The sequence below is a fragment of the Anomaloglossus baeobatrachus genome, chromosome 5 (genome assembly GCF_048569485.1).
Source record: "Anomaloglossus baeobatrachus isolate aAnoBae1 chromosome 5, aAnoBae1.hap1, whole genome shotgun sequence".
Taxonomy (NCBI): Eukaryota; Metazoa; Chordata; class Amphibia; order Anura; family Aromobatidae; genus Anomaloglossus; species Anomaloglossus baeobatrachus.
In genome coordinates this window covers 595286187-595302914 of record NC_134357.1, presented here as the reverse complement: position 1 = coordinate 595302914, position 16728 = coordinate 595286187, and the positions used below count along the sequence as shown (strand labels likewise).

At 62.8% G+C, this 16728-nt stretch overlaps 1 non-coding gene across 1 annotated transcript; it reads left to right on the top strand.

The window, feature by feature from the left end:
* Positions 1-15975: 15975 nt before the first annotated feature.
* Positions 15976-16048, top strand: TRNAR-CCG (transfer RNA arginine (anticodon CCG)). The gene has a single exon. It is a non-coding gene; the product is annotated as a tRNA-Arg (tRNA).
* The last annotated feature ends 680 nt before the right edge of the window (positions 16049-16728 follow it).

The window sequence follows — 16728 nt, the reverse complement described above, 5'->3', positions numbered from 1 at the left end:
TTATTGAAGGGTCCCCGGTGAGAGTAGGGTATATATTCCCCCGACCTCCGCGGGCGGAATATATAAAACCTCCCCGAATCTCACTGGCCTCCCCACAATAATCCTTGGCACAAACTCGCTGCCACCAACCGCTTCACGGTAACTATTAGCCGAACACACAGACGTGGGATTCAAGATCGAGATAACAGAACAGCCCAAGATTAATTATATAATTTAATCAGCCTAAAGCACACTAGAAACTACAATATATACAATAGGGAATCTACAGAATATACATATGTCAGAGTACAGTTACAGATAAAGCATGGTTTACAAACAGGTATGCAATTCGATCAGTTACCTTGTGCGTCTGGCCACAGGGGGGCGCTGTAGACCAGGTTTCCAGGAACTCCCACAGATGTTTCCTGCACGTGACCCCCAGCGAAAGAACACTGGAAAATGGCCGAAGTAGGGTTATCAACCTGGGCAAATCCAGGTCCCCTCCTACCTTCGTGACCTCAGAGGGAGCACTGCTCCACCCCTGGCTGGAGTTATGGACAAAATCCACAACATGGAATATGGCCATAACTTGGCCTGGGAGCGTCGTAGGCGGACGCCAATGCTCTCATTGTGACAGTTATGAATTTAGCTACAGAATGAGAGGTTTCATGACTTGTCTACTAGTTCCACATTGGCTGATATCACGCCTGGGGTATTTCCCAAGCTCCCGCTCCCATAAAAAAGGTGTGCCAGCATCGTCCGCATGCGAAAACACCATTTTTATGGTTGCCGTATTTATCGGAAATATGGCTTGCGAGATATGAACCATTTTTTACTGGAGTCGTTCTGTCTGGCTAGTTCCAGAGCCTTATAATGAGATACAACTCTTGTTACAGGGTGACGGCAGGGAGTCATCCTGTGTCCTTTGTTCCCACATCACCTAATTTCCATATCACAGGAGATGGCCATGGGATGGGTTGCTAAACAAGTTGTGTGAAGGAAAGGGGGGGTGACACCAGGAGAGGGCTTCCTGACATAACTTGAATATCATGATTTATCGTCATATCTCCGGATTTACCTCACACCTCCCCCCTTTTGAGGGCGCTAGGGGGCAGCACACTCCGGTGTTCCCCCGTGCGCCCGTCCGCGACCTCTCCTTGTCGGGACAGCCCGTCTGCGTTACCGTGGTCACGGCCCCTTTTGTGGCGAATGGCGAAGTTGTATTGCTGGAGCGCAAGGCTCCATCGCAACAATCGCCCATTCGTCCCAGAGACGGTGTGCAACCAGCTGAGGGGATTGTGGTCCGTCTCCACGATGAAGTGGCGCCCGTATAGATAGGGTTGCAGACGCTGCAGGGCCCACACGATGGCCAGGCACTCCTTCTCCATTGTGGAATAGGCCACTTCCCTCGGTAACAGCTTCCTGCTCAGGTACAAGACTGGGTGCTCTTGGCTCGCAGAGTCCACCTGGCTGAGCACCGCACCGAGGCCGAAGTCACTGGCGTCGGTCTGTACTACAAACGGCCGCGTGAAGTCGGCTGCCTGTAGCACGGGCGGGCTGGACAGGGCGTCCTTTAGGGCCCGGAAGGCTGTCTCGCAGTCCATTGTCCAATCGACTGCAGAGGGCAGCTTCTTCTTGGTGAGGTCCGTCAGGGGCTTTGCCAGGCTACTATAGCATGGAACAAACCTCCTATAGTACCCAGCGGTCCCCAAGAAGGACATCACCTGCTTCTTGGTCCTGGGGGTGGGCCAGGATGCGATGGCCTCCACTTTCTCAGGCTCGGGCTTCAGTGTTCCCCCGCCTACCCGGTGACCGAGGTACTGGACCTCGCTCATGGCCAGCTGACACTTGCCCGGCTTGATGGTCAAACCTGCCCGGTGGACCCGCCTGAGCACCTGTGCTAGATGCTCTAGGTGATCTTCCCAGGTGGGACTGAAGACGGCAATGTCATCCAGGTACGTGGCCGCGTACCCTTCAAGTCCCTTGAGCAGGGTGTTGACCATCCGCTGGAAAGTGGCAGGGGCATTCCTCATCCCGAATGGCATCACCGTGGACTCGTACAGTCCAAATGGGGTAATAAAGGCAGAGCGTTCCCTGGCCTTGCGAGTCAGGGGGATCTGCCAATATCCCCGGCTCAGGTCCATGATGGTCAGGTACTGAGCCCCGGCCAACTGATCGAGCAGGTCATCGATGCGTGGCATTGGGTACGCATCGGCGACCGTGACAGCATTGAGCCCCCTGTAGTCCACGCAGAACCGAGTGGTTCTGTCCTTCTTAGGGACGAGGACTACAGGCGAGGCCCAAGCGCTGTTGGATGCCTGGATCACCCCCAGCTTCAGCATCTCGTCAATCTCCTGGCGCATGTGTTGCTGCACCTCCAGGGAGACCCGATATGCTGAACGCCGGATCGGGGGATGATCCCCAGTGTCCACGTGATGGACAGCCAAGTCAGTCCTTCCGGGCTGGTTGGTAAACAACCCCCGGAAGGGGTGTAGGGTGGCCCACAGCTGGGACCGTTGGTCCTCCAAGAGCTGGTGGCCAACCTCCACATCCTCAATGGATCCGCCTGCCCTAACCTGGGCTAGCATATCCAAGAGGGTTTCCGCTTCTCCCTCCTCGGGCAGGTTGCACACGGGGAGCGCACATGCCTCCCGCTCATGATGTGCCTTCATCATGTTCACATGGAAGGGCTTCCGCCTTCCACGGGCAGGGTCCAGGGTGACCAGGTACGTCACAGGGTTGAGCTGCTGGTACACGAGGTATGGGCCTTCCCAGGCTGCCTGAAGCTTGTCCTGTGGTACGGGGACCAGTACCCACACCTTTTGACCCACTTGGTAGGTCCTCTCACAAGCGTTCTGGTCGTACCAACGCTTCTGATCGGCCTGGGCTTGAGCCATATTGTCGTGTACCAGTTGCGTCAAGGCCTGCATTTTGTCCCGGAAGCGCATGACATACTCGATAACCGACACTCCAGGGGTGGCCAAATCCCCTTCCCAAGCCTCTTTCACCAGAGCCAGGGGGCCCCGCACACGTCGCCCGTACAGGAGCTCAAACGGTGAGAATCCTGTTGAGGCCTGTGGAACCTCCCGGTAAGCAAATAACAGGTGTGGGAGATACCGCTCCCAGTCACGCCCATGGGAGTCGACCAACATCTTAAGCATCTGCTTTAAGGTGCCATTAAACCGCTCGCACAGGCCATTAGTCTGTGGATGGTACGGGCTGGCCACCAGATGTCGCACCTGGACTTGCTTACAGAGGGCCTCCATCAGCTGGGACATGAATTGGGTCCCCCGGTCAGTGAGCATTTCCTGGGGAAAACCCACTCGGGAGAAAATCTCCAGCAATGCGGTGGCCACCTTGTCAGCCCGAATGGACGACAAGGCCACTGCTTCTGGGTACCGGGTGGCATAGTCCACTACCGTCAGTATGAAGCGTTTCCCGGAGCTACTGGGGATGGCCAGCGGGCCGACCAGATCCACAGCCACCCTCCTGAAAGGCTCATCGATGATTGGCAGAGATACCAGTGGGGCTTTGGGGTGTGGCCCCGCCTTCCCCACTCTCTGACAGGTTTCACACGAACGGCAGTAGGCAGCCACATCGGCCCCCATTTTTGGCCAGTAGAAATGCTGGTTCAACCTGGCCTTGGTCTTAGCGATCCCTAGGTGTCCGGCCATCGGAATCTCATGTGCGATCCGCAACAACTCCGTCCGGAACGGATAGGGTACCACTAACTGTCGGTCCCTGGGCCACGCCTCCGGTGAACCCTGCTGGACCGTGGCCCGGTACAGCCGTCCTTGGTCCCAGACCACTCGCTCCGGGTCCGAGTCCGAGGGAGGCTGTGCCGCCTGCTCCTTAAGAGCTTTCAGGCTGTCGTCAGCTTCTAACGCTGCCTGAAACCCCTGACTAGAGGTGGCCAGAATCGACGAGACTGTCACATCTTCAGTCAGTACCCCGGGACCTGTGTCCTGGCCTCCACCTGACTCGGCTGCCACTTGGTCAGAAGGGGAAGAGCTATCGGACCTCCGGGAGGCCCCTTGGCTTCCAGCACTCCCACTGCGGGTGACGGCGGCCACAGCCGCTGCGACCGTGGGTCGTGCCTGCTCCTCCTCCGTTCCTGACCAAGTCGCCGGTTCAGGCAGACCTACCTGGCTTCCTGACACCCCGGTTGTGGGGGAACCATGCACCGAGATCTTACCTGGAAGCACTTCCGCTCCGGGACCGGCCCCAATCTCACCTGCCTGTTCCCCTCCTGCAGCAACAGAACCCCGCTGTGAAATCTCTGGGGACCCCACATTTGCTGTGGTAGCCCCCACCCCACACACTGGTCCTCCCCCTGCAGCACCCTGCTCTCTGCTTATCCCTGCAGAGGGCAACAGATCCCAGCTCACCGGCTGATTACTTGTAGAGGCATTGTCACACCTTTCTCTGACCCCCTCCCCTGTCACAGCTGCAGCTGTGTGTGTGTCTATGGTGTCTATGCAAGCAGAAATATCAGAGTTCACTCCCTCCTCCCTTACATCATTCATAGATAACACATTAACATTGTCCGGAGGCATGTCAGTACTGGCTGAAGGTTCAGCCCTTGGTTGGGGCCCAAACTGGGAGGTTATCTGCCCCAAATCTGTCCCAAGTAGCACGTTTGCGGGGATCCGATCAGTTACCCCCACCTCCCTCACCCCTCGCCCTGCGCCCCAGTCCACATAAATGTCAGCAACAGGCAGCGCCGGGTCAATGCCTCCAATCCCGGAGACAGCGAGGGTTTTTCCAGGGATCAAGTCTTGGGGGGACACCATCTCAGGCCGCACCAGAGTCACCTCCGAGGCGCTGTCTCGCAGTCCTATGGTCACAGACCGGCCGACGGTGACAGGTTGGAAGCTGTCCAGGGACCTACCACCACCCCCACCCACACAATACACCTTGGGCGGCCCTTGGGACGGGGACGGAGCCGGGGCCTTGGGACGCTGAGGGCACATGGCCTTGAAGTGTCCAGGTAGGTTGCACTGGTGGCACCGTCTTGGTTCTGCCACGGGCCTGGAGAGGGGAGTTGAGGGGGACACCCCCTGCAGTCTAGGGGCAGGTGGGGCAGTCGCAGAATTCATCTTACCCCCTCTCCAGGTGCTGCTGGTGGCTGCTCTCCTGGCTTCAGGAGCCCGATTGTTGGTGTAGTCATCGGCCAGGGCAGCTGTAGCCGTGGACCCCTTTGGCTTCTGGTCTCGGATGAACTGGCGGAGATCCTCAGGGCAGTTCCACAAGAGTTGCTCCGTGATGAACAAGTCCAGGATCTCCGGTCCGGTGGAAAGCTGCAGGCCTTGGGTCCAGTGGTCGGCAGCTCGGGCAAGTGCCCGCCTGTGGTCAGCCCAGGAGTCCTTTGGTCCCTTCTGTAGGCTCCGGAACTTCTTGCGGTAGGACTCTGGGGTGAGGTTGTACTGTTGGATCAGGGCCCGCTTGATGGTGTCGTAGCCCTGATCTGCCTCAGCAGGCAAGTCCCCAAGGATATCCAGGGCCTTACCCCTTAAACGGGGGGTCAGGTATTTGGCCCACTGCTCCTTGTCCAGATGGTGCTGCAAGCAAGTCCGTTCAAAAGCAGTCAAGAAAGAGTCCAAGTCTCCATCCTTCTCCAGCACTGGGAAGTCCTCAACACGGACCTTTGGAAGTTTGGTGTCTTGAAGGTCACGTGTGGCTGATGAGGGCCGGAGCTGAGCTAGCTGCAGCTGGTGGTCACGGTCTGCCTGTTGCCGTCGCTCCGCAGCCTCACGCTCTGCCTGGCGCTCTTCACGCGCTGCCTGCCGCTCTGCCCTGCGCTCTGCCAGGAGTTCCTTGTAGCCCTCCTGGTCTCCAGCCTGGAGAAGGGCCATAGCCATTTGAAGAAGGCTATCCGAGCCTCCCAGGCTCGGTGGAATGGCACGTGGTGATCTGCGGCCCGCTGCGGAGCCTGGTGATTCACTGTCCATTGCAGAGCGGAGGGCTGGCATCTGGCTCGTTGAGGACCCTTGGGCGAGCTCCTCCTCATTTTGTCCAGCAGTGCCAGGTTGTGCGATGTCCTCTGCAGAGCTGTTCTCTGGCGTCGGGCTCTTGGAGGGCTCGTGGACAACCTCCTCATCGTCTCTGGCCTGAGCATCGGCCATTCCTTTGGCTTTGCTCCTGGTGCTCTCAGCCATTCTTGCAGACTTTTGGTCACTGACACAGAACTGACACCTGATGCCTCCACACACCTTACAGTATCTGCACTCTGACACTCTAGTGTTGAGCTAGTCTGAAGACCCCAGCAGCCACAGCTGCTGCAGGCAGTCTTTAGTGTCTGGGAGTATGGGTCTCACACTCACACACACTATTATCTCGATCCCACCGCTTGCCACCAATATGTCAGAAACCACCGGGGGGGTCACTCAGAAATCCCCCGCGCTGGCTACCAGTACGTCACAATCGGGGGGTAACAAGTGGGGGTCACCCCTCCTTTATACCTCCCGACCGACAGACAGAGCACGTGACGCGCTCTCTAGCGCCCCTCTTATAGTCAGGCCAATTATGGAATTGCCCGACAATAAGCAAGGAGGCCGCTATACTACTTATGCCGATTATTGAAGGGTCCCCGGTGAGAGTAGGGTATATATTCCCCCGACCTCCGCGGGCGGAATATATAAAACCTCCCCGAATCTCACTGGCCTCCCCACAATAATCCTTGGCACAAACTCGCTGCCACCAACCGCTTCACGGTAACTATTAGCCGAACACACAGACGTGGGATTCAAGATCGAGATAACAGAACAGCCCAAGATTAATTATATAATTTAATCAGCCTAAAGCACACTAGAAACTACAATATATACAATAGGGAATCTACAGAATATACATATGTCAGAGTACAGTTACAGATAAAGCATGGGTTACAAACAGGTATGCAATTCAATCAGTTACCTTGTGCGTCTGGCCACAGGGGGGCGCTGTAGCCAGGTTTCTAGGAACTCCCACAGATGTTTCCTGCACGTGACCCCCAGCGAAAGAACACTGGAAAATGGCCGAAGTAGGGTTATCAACCTGGGCAAATCCAGGTCCCCTCCTACCTTCGTGACCTCAGAGGGAGCACTGCTCCACCCCTGGCTGGAGTTATGGACAAAATCCACAACATGGAATATGGCCATAACTTTGCCTGGGAGCGTCGTAGGCGGACGCCAATGCTCTCATTGTGACAGTTATGAATTTAGCTACAGAATGAGAGGTTTCATGACTTGTCTACTAGTTCCACATTGGCTGATATCACGCCTGGGGTATTTCCCAAGCTCCCGCTCCCATAAAAAAGGTGTGCCAGCATCGTCCGCATGCGAAAACACCATTTTTATGGTTGCCGTATTTATCGGAAATATGGCTTGCGAGATATGAACCATTTTTTACTGGAGTCGTTCTGTCTGGCTAGTTCCAGAGCCTTATAATGAGATACAACTCTTGTTACAGGGTGACGGCAGGGAGTCATCCTGTGTCCTTTGTTCCCACATCACCTAATTTCCATATCACAGGAGATGGCCATGAGATGGGTTGCTAAACAAGTTGTGTGAAGGAAAGGGGGGGTGACACCAGGAGAGGGCTTCCTGACATAACTTGAATATCATGATTTATCGTCATATCTCCGGATTTACCTCACAGCCCCCGCCGCGCTGCTGCCTCCTCCTGTATCCCTCCGCTCCCCCGGTATAACCCCCGCCGCGCTGCTGCCTCCTCCTGTATCCCTCCGCTCCCCCGGTATAGCCCCCGCCGCGCTGCTGCCTCCTCCTGTATCCCTCCGCTCCCCCGGTATAGCCCCCGCCGCGCTGCTGCCTCCTCCTGTATCCCTCCGCTCCCCCGGTATAGCCCCCGCCGCACTGCTGCCTCCTCCTGTATCCCTCCGCTCCCCCGGTATAACCCCCGCCGCGCTGCTGCCTCCTCCTGTATCCCTCCGCTCCCCCGGTATAGCCCCCGCCGCGCTGCTGCCTCCTCCTGTATCCCTCTGCTCCCCCGGTATAGCCCCCGCCGCGCTGCTTCCTCCTCCTGTATCCCTCCACTCCCCCGGTATAGCCCCGCTCCCCCGTTATAGCCTCCGCCGCGCTGCTGCCTCCTCCTGTATCCCTCCGCTCCCCCGGTATAGCCCCGCTCCCCCGGTATAGCCCCCGCCGCGCTGCTTCCTCCTCCTGTATCCCTCCGCTCCCCCGGTATAGCCCCGCTCCCCCGGTATAGGCTCTGCCGCGCTGCTGCCTCCTCCTGTATCCCTCTGCTCCCCCGGTATAGCCCCCGCCGCGCTGCTGCCTCCTCCTGTATCCCTCCGCTCCCCCGGTATAGCCCCCGCCGCGCTGCTGCCTCCTCCTGTATCTCTCCGTTCCCCCGGTATAGACCCCGCCGCGCAGCTTCCTCCTCCTGTATCCCTCCGCTCCCCCGGTATAGCCCCCGCCGCGCTGCTGCCTCCTCCTGTATCCCTCCGCTCCCCCGGTATAGCCCCGCTCCACCGGTATAGCCCCCGCCGCGCTGCTGCCTCCTCCAGTATCCCTCTGCTCCCCCGGTATAGCCTCCGCCACGCTGCTGCCTCCTCCTGTATCCCTCTGCTCCCCCGGTATAGCCCCCGCCGCGCTGCTGCCTCCTCCTGTATCCCTCCGCTCCCCCGGTATAGCCCCCGCCGTGCTGCTTCCTCCTCCTGTATCCCTCCGCTCCCCCGATATAGCCCCCGCCGCGCTGCTGCCTCCTCCTGTATCCCTCTGCTCCCCCGGTATAGCCCCCGCCGCGCTGCTCCCCCGGTATAGCCCCGCTTCCCCGGTATAACCCCCGCCGCGCTGCTGCCTCCTCCAGTATCCCTCCGCTCCCTCGGTATAGCCCCGCTCCCCCGGTATAGCCCCCGCCGCGCTGCTGCCTCCTCCTGTATCCCTCTGCTCCCCCGGTATAGTCCCCGCCGCGCTGCTTCCTCCTCCTGTATCCCTCCGCTCCCCCGGTATAGCCCCCGCCGCGCTGCTTCCTCCTCCTGTATCCCTCCGCTCCCCCGGTATAGCCCCGCTCCCCCGGTATAGCCCCCGCCGCGCTGCTTCCTCCTGTATCCCTCCGCTCCCCCGGTATAGCCCCGCTCCCCCGGTATAACCCCCGCCGCACTGCTTCCTCCTCCTGTATCCCTCCGCTCCCCCGGTATAGCCCCCGCCGCGCTGCTTCCACCTCCTGTATCCCTCCGCTCCCCCGATATAACCCCCGCCGCGCTGCTGCCTCCTCCTGTATCCCTCTGCTCCCCCGGTATAGCCCCCGCCGCGCTGCTGCCTCCTCCTGTATCCCTCTGCTCCCCCGGTATAGCCCCCGCCGCGCTGCTCCCCCGGTATAGCCCCGCTTCCCCGGTATAACCCCCGCCGCGCTGCTGCCTCCTCCAGTATCCCTCCGCTCCCTCGGTATAGCCCCGCTCCCCCGGTATAGCCCCCGCCGCGCTGCTGCCTCCTCCTGTATCCCTCCGCTCCCCCGGTATAGCCCCCGCCGCGCTGCTTCCTCCTCCTGTATCCCTCCGCTCCCCCGGTATAGCCCCCGCCGCGCTGCTTCCTCCTCCTGTATCCCTCCGCTCCCCCGGTATAGCCCCGCTCCCCCGGTATAGCCCCCGCCGCGCTGCTTCCTCCTGTATCCCTCCGCTCCCCCGGTATAGCCCCGCTCCCCCGGTATAACCCCCGCCGCACTGCTTCCTCCTCCTGTATCCCTCCGCTCCCCCTGTATAGCCTCCGCCGCGCTGCTTCCTCCTCCTGTATCCCTCCGCTTCCCCGGTATAGCCTCCGCCGCGCTGCTTCCTCCTGTATCCCTCCGCTCCCCCGGTATAACCCCCGCCGCGCTGCTGCCTCCTCCTGTATCCCTCCGCTCCCCCGGTATAGCCTCCGCCGCGCTGCTTCCTCCTGTATCCCTCCGCTCCCCCGGTATAGCCCCTGCCGCGCTGCTTCCTCCTCCTGTATCCCTCCGCTCCCCCGATATAACCCCCGCCGCGCTGCTGCCTCCTCCTGTATCCCTCCGCTCCCCCGGTATAACCCCCGCCGCGCTGCTTCCTCCTGTATCCCTCCGCTCCCCCGGTATAGCCCCGCTCCCCCGGTATAACCCCCGCCGCGCTGCTTCCTCCTCCTGTATCCCTCCGCTCCCCCGGTATAGCCTCCGCCGCGCTGCTTCCTCCTGTATCCCTCCGCTCCCCCGGTGTAGCCCCGCTCCCCCGGTATAACCCCCGCCGCGCTGCTGCCTCCTCCTGTATCCCTCCGCTCCCCCGGTATAGCCTCCGCCGCGCTGCTTCCTCCTGTATCCCTCCGCTCCCCCGGTATAGCCCCGCTCCCCCGGTATAACCCCCGCCGCGCTGCTGCCTCCTCCAGTATCCCTCTGCTCCCCCGGTATAGCCTCCGCCGCGCTGCTGCCTCCTCCAGTATCCCTCCGCTCCCCCGGTATAGCCTCCGCCGCGCTGCTGCCTCCTCCAGTATCCCTCCGCTCCCCCGGTATAGCCTCCGTCGCGCTGCTGCCTCCTCCAGTATCCCTCCGCTCCCCCGGTATAGCCTCCGCCGCGCTGCTGCCTCCTCCAGTATCCCTCCGCTCCCCCGGTATAGCCTCCGCCGCGCTGCTGCCTCCTCCAGTATCCCTCCGCTCCCCCGGTATAACCCCCGCCGCGCTGCTTCCTCCTGTATCCCTCTGCTCCTCTGGTATAGCCTCCGCCGCGCTGCTGCCTCCTCCAGTATCACTCTGCTCCTCCGGTATAACCCCCGCCGCGCTGCTGCCTCCTCCAGTATCCCTCTGCTCCCCCGGTATAGCCCCGGTATAACCCCCGCCGCGCTGCTTCCTCCTGTATCCCTCTGCTCCCCCGCTATAACCCCCGCCGCGCTGCTGCCTCCTCCAGTATCCCTCCGCTCCCCCAGTATAACCCCCGCCGCGCTGCTTCCTCCTGTATCCCTCTGCTCCCCCGGTATAGCCCCGCCGCGCTGCTGCCTCCTCCAGTATCCCTCCGCTCCCCCGGTATAACCCCCGCCGCGCTGCTGCCTCCTCCAGTATCCCTCTGCTCCCCCGGTATAACCCCCGCCGCGCTGCTGCCTCCTCCTGTATCCCTCCGCTCCCCCGATATAACCCCCGCCGCGCTGCTGCCTCCTCCTGTATCCCTCCGCTCCCTCGGTATAGCCCCGCTCCCCCGGTATAACCCCCGCCGCGCTGCTGCCTCCTCCAGTATCCCTCCGCTCCCTCGGTATAGCCCCGCTCCCCCGGTATAGCCCCCGCCGCGCTGCTGCCTCCTCCTGTATCCCTCCGCTCCCCCGGTATAGCCCCCGCCGCGCTGCTTCCTCCTCCTGTATCCCTCCGCTCCCCCGGTATAGCCCCCGCCGCGCTGCTTCCTCCTCCTGTATCCCTCCGCTCCCCCGGTATAGCCCCGCTCCCCCGGTATAGCCCCCGCCGCGCTGCTTCCTCCTGTATCCCTCCGCTCCCCCGGTATAGCCCCGCTCCCCCGGTATAACCCCCGCCGCACTGCTTCCTCCTCCTGTATCCCTCCGCTCCCCCGGTATAGCCCCCGCCGCGCTGCTTCCTCCTCCTGTATCCCTCCGCTCCCCCGATATAACCCCCGCCGCGCTGCTGCCTCCTCCTGTATCCCTCTGCTCCCCCGGTATAGCCCCCGCCGCGCTGCTGCCTCCTCCTGTATCCCTCTGCTCCCCCGGTATAGCCCCCGCCGCGCTGCTGCCTCCTCCTGTATCCCTCTGCTCCCCCGGTATAGCCCCCGCCGCGCTGCTGCCTCCTCCTGTATCCCTCTGCTCCCCCGGTATAGCCCCCGCCGCGCTGCTGCCTCCTCCTGTATCCCTCTGCTCCCCCGGTATAGCCCCCGCCGCGCTGCTCCCCCGGTATAGCCCCGCTTCCCCGGTATAACCCCCGCCGCGCTGCTGCCTCCTCCAGTATCCCTCCGCTCCCTCGGTATAGCCCCGCTCCCCCGGTATAGCCCCCGCCGCGCTGCTGCCTCCTCCTGTATCCCTCCGCTCCCCCGGTATAGCCCCCGCCGCGCTGCTTCCTCCTCCTGTATCCCTCCGCTCCCCCAGTATAGCCCCCGCCGCGCTGCTTCCTCCTCCTGTATCCCTCCGCTCCCCCGGTATAGCCCCCGCCGCGCTGCTTCCTCCTGTATCCCTCCGCTCCCCCGGTATAGCCCCGCTCCCCCGGTATAACCCCCGCCGCACTGCTTCCTCCTCCTGTATCCCTCCGCTCCCCCTGTATAGCCTCCGCCGCGCTGCTTTCTCCTCCTGTATCCCTCCGCTTCCCCGGTATAGCCTCCGCCGCGCTGCTTCCTCCTGTATCCCTCCGCTCCCCCGGTATAGCCCCGCTCCCCCGGTATAACCCCCGCCGCGCTGCTGCCTCCTCCTGTATCCCTCCGCTCCCCCGGTATAGCCTCCGCCGCGCTGCTTCCTCCTGTATCCCTCCGCTCCCCCGGTATAGCCCCTGCCGCGCTGCTTCCTCCTCCTGTATCCCTCCGCTCCCCCGATATAACCCCCGCCGCGCTGCTGCCTCCTCCTGTATCCCTCCGCTCCCCCGGTATAACCCACGCCGCGCTGCTTCCTCCTGTATCCCTCCGCTCCCCCGGTATAGCCCCGCTCCCCCGGTATAACCCCCGCCGCGCTGCTTCCTCCTCCTGTATCCCTCCGCTCCCCCGGTATAGCCTCCGCCGCGCTGCTTCCTCCTGTATTCCTCCGCTCCCCCGGTATAGCCCCGCTCCCCCGGTATAACCCCCGCCGCGCTGCTGCCTCCTCCTGTATCCCTCCGCTCCCCCGGTATAGCCCCGCTCCCCCGGTATAACCCCCGCCGCGCTGCTGCCTCCTCCTGTATCCCTCCGCTCCCCCGGTATAGCCTCCGCCGCGCTGCTTCCTCCTATATCCCTCCGCTCCCCCGGTATAGCCCCGCTCCCCCGGTATAACCCCCGCCGCGCTGCTGCCTCCTCCAGTATCCCTCTGCTCCCCCGGTATAGCCTCCGCCGCGCTGTTCCCTCCTCCAGTATCCCTCCGCTCCCCCGGTATAGCCTCCGCCGCGCTGCTGCCTCCTCCAGTATCCCTCCGCTCCCCCGGTATAGCCTCCGTCGCGCTGCTGCCTCCTCCAGTATCCCTCCGCTCCCCCGGTATAGCCTCCGCCGCGCTGCTTCCTCCTGTATCCCTCTGCTCCTCCGGTATAGCCTCCGCCGCGCTGCTGCCTCCTCCAGTATCCCTCTGCTCCTCCGGTATAACCCCCGCCGCGCTGCTGCCTCCTCCAGTATCCCTCTGCTCCCCCGGTATAGCCCCGGTATAACCCCCGCCCCGCTGCTTCCTCCTGTATCCCTCTGCTCCCCCGGTATAACCCCCGCCGCGCTGCTGCCTCCTCCAGTATCCCTCCGCTCCCCCGGTATAACCCCCGCCGCGCTGCTGCCTCCTCCAGTATCCCTCCGCTCCCCCAGTATAACCCCCGCCGCGCTGCTTCCTCCTGTATCCCTCCGCTCCCCCGGTATAGCCCCGCCGCGCTGCTGCCTCCTCCAGTATCCCTCCGCTCCCCCGGTATAACCCCCGCCGCGCTGCTGCCTCCTCCAGTATCCCTCTGCTCCCCCGGTATAACCCCCGCCGCGCTGCTGCCTCCTCCTGTATCCCTCCGCTCCCCCGATATAACCCCCGCCGCGCTGCTGCCTCCTCCTGTATCGCTCTGCTCCCCCGGTATAGCCCCCGCCGCGCTGCTGCCTCCTCCTGTATCCCTCTGCTCCCCCGGTATAGCCCCCGCCGCACTGCTCCCCCGGTATAGCCCCGCTTCCCCGGTATAACCCCCGCCGCGCTGCTGCCTCCTCCTGTATCCCTCCGCTCCCCGGTATAGCCCCCGCCGCGCTGCTTCCTCCTCCTGTATCCCTCCGCTCCCCCGGTATAGCCCCGCTCCCCCGGTATAGCCCCCGCCGCGCTGCTTCCTCCTGTATCCCTCCGCTCCCCCGGTATAGCCCCGCTCCCCCGGTATAACCCCCGCCGCACTGCTTCCTCCTCCTGTATCCCTCCGCTCCCCCTGTATAGCCTCCGCCGCGCTGCTTCCTCCTCCTGTATCCCTCCGCTTCCCCGGTATAGCCTCCGCCGCGCTGCTTCCTCCTGTATCCCTCCGCTCCCCCGGTATAGCTCCGCTCCCCCGGTATAACCCCCGCCGCGCTGCTGCCTCCTCCTGTATCCCTCCGCTCCCCCGGTATAGCCTCCGCCGCGCTGCTTCCTCCTGTATCCCTCCGCTCCCCCGGTATAGCCCCGCTCCCCCGGTATAACCCCCGCCGCGCTGCTGCCTCCTCCAGTATCCCTCTGCTCCCTCGGTATAGCCTCCGCCGCGCTGCTTCCTCCTCCTGTATCCCTCCGCTCCCCCGGTATAGCCTCCGCCGCGCTGCTGCCTCCTCCAGTATCCCTCCGCTCCCCCGGTATAGCCTCCGTTGCGCTGCTGCCTCCTCCAGTATCCCTCCGCTCCCCCGGTATAGCCTCCGCCGCGCTGCTGCCTCCTCCAGTATCCCTCCGCTCCCCCGGTATAACCCCCGCCGCGCTGCTTCCTCCTGTATCCCTCTGCTCCCCCGGTATAGCCTCCGCCGCGCTGCTGCCTCCTCCAGTATCCCTCTGCTCCCCCAGTATAACCCCCGCCGCGCTGCTTCCTCCTCCTGTATCCCTCTGCTCCCCCAGTATAACCCCCGCCGCGCTGCTTCCTCCTCCTGTATCCCTCTGCTCCCCCGGTATAGCCCCGGTATAACCCCCGCCGCGCTGCTTCCTCCTGTATCCCTCTGCTCCCCCGGTATAGCCTCCGCCGCGCTGCTGCCTCCTCCAGTATCCCTCTGCTCCCCCAGTATAACCCCCGCCGCGCTGCTTCCTCCTCCTGTATCCCTCTGCTCCCCCAGTATAACCCCCGCCGCGCTGCTTCCTCCTCCTGTATCCCTCTGCTCCCCCAGTATAACCCCCGCCGCGCTGCTGCCTCCTCCAGTATCTCTCCGCTCCCCCGGTATAGCCCCCGCCGCGCTGCTTCCTCCTCCTGTATCCCTCCGCTCCCCCGGTATAGCCCCCGCCGCGCTGCTGCCTCCTCCTGTATCCCTCCGCTCCCCCGGTATAGCCCCGCTCCCCCGGTATAGCCCCCGCCGCGCTGCTTCCTCCTCCTGTATCCCTCCGCTCCCCCGGTATAGCCTCCGCCGCGCTGCTGCCTCCTCCAGTATCCCTCCGCTCCCCCGGTATAACCCCCGCCGCGCTGCTGCCTCCTCCAGTATCCCTCTGCTCCCCCGGTATAACCCCCGCCGCGCTGCTGCCTCCTCCAGTATCCCTCTGCTCCCCCGGTATAGCCCCGCTCCCCCGGTATAGCCTCCGCCGCGCTGCTGCCTCCTCCTGTATCCCTCCGCTCCCCCGGTATAGCCCCGCTCCCCCGGTATAGCCTCCGCCGCGCTGCTGCCTCCTCCTGTATCCCTCCGCTCCCCCGGTATAGCCCCCGCCGCGCTGCTTCCTCCTGTATCCCTCCGCTCCCCCGGTATAGCCCCGCTCCCCCGGTATAGCCTCCGCCGCGCTGCTGCCTCCTCCAGTATCCCTCCGCTCCCCCGGTATAGCCCCCGCCGTGCTGCTTCCTCCTCCAGTATCCCTCTGCTCCCCCGGTATAGCCTCCGCCGCGCTGCTGCCTCCTCCAGTATCCCTGTGCTCCCCCGGTATAGCCTCCGCCGCGCTGCTTCCTCCTGTATCCCTCCGCTCCCCCGGTATAGCCCCGCTCCCCCGGTATAGCCTCCGCCGCGCTGCTGCCTCATCCTGTATCCCTCCGCTCCCCCGGTATAGCCTCCGCCGCGCTGCTCCCTCCTGTATCCCTCCGCTCCCCCGGTATAGCCCCCGCCGCGCTGCTGCCTCCTCCACTATCTCGCCACATCTTTCTCTGTCTGTCTCTGCCGTGCACTGACTCCCGGCTGATGGCGGCGTCATCTCCTGGAGATGCTCAGCTGTGATTGGCTGCAGGCAGCAGGTGGGCGGGGCCGCTCCTCCCGCTCGCGTCAGACGTAAGGCACGTGTGTGAGGCTGGCAGACGTGTGGTGACCCAGTGGCCTAATGGATAAGGCATCAGCCTCCGGAGCTGGGGATTGTGGGTTCGAGTCCCATCTGGGTCGCTCCAGAATCTCGTTTTAAATAAAAAATGGAGAAAATTAATAGTGCGGAGGAGCACGTGACCCGGCCAGTGTGAGGCGGCAGACCCCTCCGCGCCCCCTCACACGGCGGGACACATTTTACCTCAGCGAGAGAACGGGGACACGGGAGCCACTGCGCATGTGCGCGCAGCCGAGGCCGAAGCGGAGACCCCCGGAGAGACATCAACCCCTCACCTGCCGGTAACAGGGATTATCAACCCCTCACCTGCCGGTAACGGAGAGCATTAACCCCTCACCTGCCGGTAACTGGAGAGCAATAACCCCTCACCTGCCGGTAACAGAGTATTAACCCCTCAGCTGCCGGGGTAACAGAGTATTAACCCCTCACCTGCCGGTAACAGAGCATTAACCCCTCACCTGCCGTAACCCCTCTCACCTGCCGGTAACTGGAGAGCATCAACTCCTCAGCTGCCGGTAACGAAGAACATTAACCCCTCACCTGCCGGTAACAGGGATTATCAACCCCTCACCTGCCGGTAACGGAGAGCATTAACCCCTCACCTGCCAGAAACGGAGAGCTTTAACCCCTCACCTGCCGGTAACGGAGAGCATTAACCTTACACCTGCCGGTAACAGGGATTATCAACCCCTCACCTGCCGGTAACTGAGTATTAACCCCTCAGCTGCCAGTAACGGAGAGC